Source organism: Delphinus delphis, chromosome 2, assembly GCF_949987515.2.
Source record: "Delphinus delphis chromosome 2, mDelDel1.2, whole genome shotgun sequence".
NCBI classification, from domain to species: Eukaryota; Metazoa; Chordata; class Mammalia; order Artiodactyla; family Delphinidae; genus Delphinus; species Delphinus delphis.
The window spans coordinates 5081265-5084702 of NC_082684.1; positions in this window are offsets into that span (position 1 = coordinate 5081265).

Genomic DNA, 3438 nt, shown 5'->3' on the forward strand with positions numbered 1-3438 from the left:
CAGACATTTTGCTACCAAGAGGAGAGCAGCTGGTGCTGCTAGGGGTACCATTTGGAGCCCAAAGAGGAAAACAAGTGGAGAGACAGAATACAGTTGGGTTATGGTGATAGTCTTTTGAGCTGCTGGATCAAGCCTGACCTGAAGCTTCTAAACTTTTCAGTTATATGAGCCAATAAATTCCCTTTATGTTGAAGCCACGAGTTGTTTTTTTGTCCTTTGCAACCTAAAGAGTCCTATAAGAGATAGAGCATCCCTCCTGGTTGCCTGAGGCCCAAGGGCAGGGCCATAAAATACAGGGTTCACTGAATAGACACAAAAAGCAAGGCCTTCTCAGGCTGGGCCAGTGGGCAGGAGAGGAGGCTGGAAAGCTCAGCTGGGCTTCTGCTCGTCACTGCAGCAAAATCACTCAGTTCAGCTACTATGAATCTGAGAGGCACTATGAATGACTGGCTTGGTGGCCGGCCAGGAGCCTCCGGGTGTAACTACTGTCCCAGGGACGAAGCTACGGCAACGAGGAAGGTGAGCACCGCCCACATTCACAGTCCCACGCAGCCAGCACGCCACTCGGCAAACACAGCCCACGGAGGACAGACAGGAGCTCTTTCCTTCCCTCTCCATAATTTCAGAAGGGGAGAAAACCTCCAGCGACACAGCCCACGTTGATCGCTGTTATCACTTTTCGAAGACTTGCAGACCTCAGGCGCCGCTCCCAGCCCGGAAACAGAGGGTGGAGGGAGGGGAGGGGCGTGTGGGAGGAAGATGGAGGCCAGGAGTCCTGCGGTTCAGTTGCGCTTAGAAATCTCCAGCTTTGCTTTACACGGTTAACACGTTTGTACCTCCAGAGACGCTGCTGAGGAGGACGGGTGTGAGAATTGTGGGGGTTTTCTTTTTGCAACAATAATAGTGAAATAGCCACAAGAGCTCAGCGTTTAACCCGTACGTGAGCCGGCTCCTCGGCCAGGCCGGAGCTGCCTGTCCAGGACGGAGACAGCGCGCATGGGATGCCTCAGCCCAGTTCCCAAGGTGTCCGCTGCTCCGCGTGCAGGTGAACCGGTGGCCATGAGACCCCAGAGAAGGCCAAACAGAGAGCAAGTAAATGCTCCCAGTAGGCAGAGGGCAGGGCCTCTGCGAGTTTCGGTGCTTGGAACCGGGCGGCCAGCCCGCCCACGGAGGAGGGGAAGGGGGTGGTAGTTATTGAATTATTGAATGAGGCAGGCACCAGGGTGGACGTTTTTGGTTTTTCTTTTCTTTCTTTTTTTTGGGGGGGGGGCTCTGCCCCGCAGCATGCGGAACTTCCCCAACCGGGGATCAAACCTGCACCCCCAGCAGTGGAAGGGTGGAGTCTTAACCACTGCACCACCAGAGAAGTCCAGGGTGGACGTCTTACATACACTTTATTGACCCCTGAGTTGTCAATATTAGACCCATTTTATGAAGGGGTAAACCCGAGGCTGAGAGGCAGTATGACTGGCCCAAGGTCACTCAGCCACTCTGAACCAGACCGGGACTGAACCCTGCTCTGACCCACCCGGACCCACCAGCCCCACTTTTCTCCCTCAAAGAGTCCAATCCTCCCCAAACCCATTCCCGTCATGCTCAGTTTGCGCCATCCCTTGCCTTGCTGCCATCAACCCAGCCCCTCCTCCAAGTCATCCTCTGCCAAACCCCCGTGGACCCGGGCACCTGGCAGGGGCAGCGAGACGTGCAGGAGGGACTGAGGACACATGACACTGATTGGAGCCAGGGGCCCTCCTGGGGCTTCCTGTCACTGTGCATGTGTTGGGATATACGAGTTGCTCTTTGGGACCCCACTGAGGGCATCCTTTGACCCCCAAGCAGTAAAGCAGGACCCCCAGTGACACTAGGTTTCTTGACTGTGTCTCCTGCCCCCGACACACACACACACAGCTGTGGTCTGAAAGCTGCTGGTTCAGGAGCAGCGGAGAGCGCCAACCCTCCCTCGCCCCTGGCCCCCATCTCCCCCGACCCTCCCCGGCCCCCCGCAGGGACCTCCCGGCTCTCAGCCCATGGCAGGCCTCGCGCAGCCTTGCCCAGGAGCTGCTGGAAGGCAGCGTGGCCCCGGCACAATGGCAGGGATCAGGGACAAGCTGGAGGGCGTCAGGGAGGCCCCTGGAGCGCCATCTGCTCCTGTGCCCCGAGCACGGTGGGCTGCAGAGAGGCGCGTGAGCCGGCAGCTAGGACGCCGGCAAGGGCCGCTGGGCTGGCAGTGCCCCCCCCAACCCCGATGTGAGCAGAGCAGGGGCCACTCCTGCCCCGCCAGTGGGCCTGCAGACCCGCACGGGGGAGGGAGGAAGGGCAGCTCCGCACCGCCTCTGATTTCTTTTTGGAAAAGTACACGGAACAAAGAGCGCACAGCTGTGCACGCGCCGCGCAGACATGACAATCACTGGCATTTTGTTCCAATTGTTTCAACTCTTTCTCTCTTTCAATGCAGAATATAGAAACATTACAGATAATACTGAAGTCCTCTGTGTGCCCCCAGGTGGGCATCCAGGACCCACGGGTTTCTTGCCACGGACGCCGCCTCCCGTTCAAGGGAGGAAAGCAAGCACTTCGGGGGTGCACAGTGTGCCCAAGCTGGTTGGGGGTCCCCGGCTCGGGCCCTTTGCTCCTCATGACCGCGTGGCAAATGGTGACTCTTGTCCCTGCCTCACAACCAGGGACACTGACCTGCAGGATGTGACTGCCTCAAGCCATAGGAAGGCGTGTCACCCAAGGAAGGGGACACACCTTGACGGCATCACCGGGACTCAGACCCCTCCGTTTGTCTGTTCTCCTAGCCGTGGCGTGTCGACCTGGCTTCCACCTGCCCTAGGGTAGCCCCGGGTTCCCGATGTCACCTGCATCCACAACACATCTTCAGGGGAAAGAGGTGCTGTCTTTGCTGTGAGTCTCTTTGATGGGTCCCCACAGACCCCTGCATACTTTCCTCTGGTCTCCTCAACCTGTCCCAGTGGCCTTCCCAGACCACTGCTGGGGAGGGCAATGGCACTGCTGTGATTGGCTTAGTGGCTGCGTGCAGGAAGCCAGGTGACCAGAGCAAATAGATGTTCCCTTGGCGAGGAGGAAGGGCGGGCAAGGGAGTGAGCAGAAGGGTGTGGGTGGACAATTCCCAGTCAGTGTCGGCCACCTTGCCAGTGGACCACAGTCAGCAGGAGGCAGAAGTAGAAGCGAAGTCAGACCATCCGCACCAAAGCCACACCCTTGCGCTGCACCACCCACATCACCTGCACCACCTCTGCTGCCTGCCTGCGCTACCAAACCACCAAACCCTTGGCCCCTGCACGACTCTGCCACTGCACCACTCATCCCATTGGACCGCCCTCCCCACTGCCACACAGCCACACCATCTGCACCACTGCACCTTTTTTTAAAAAAATTCATTTATTCATTCATTTATTTATTTATTTTTGACTG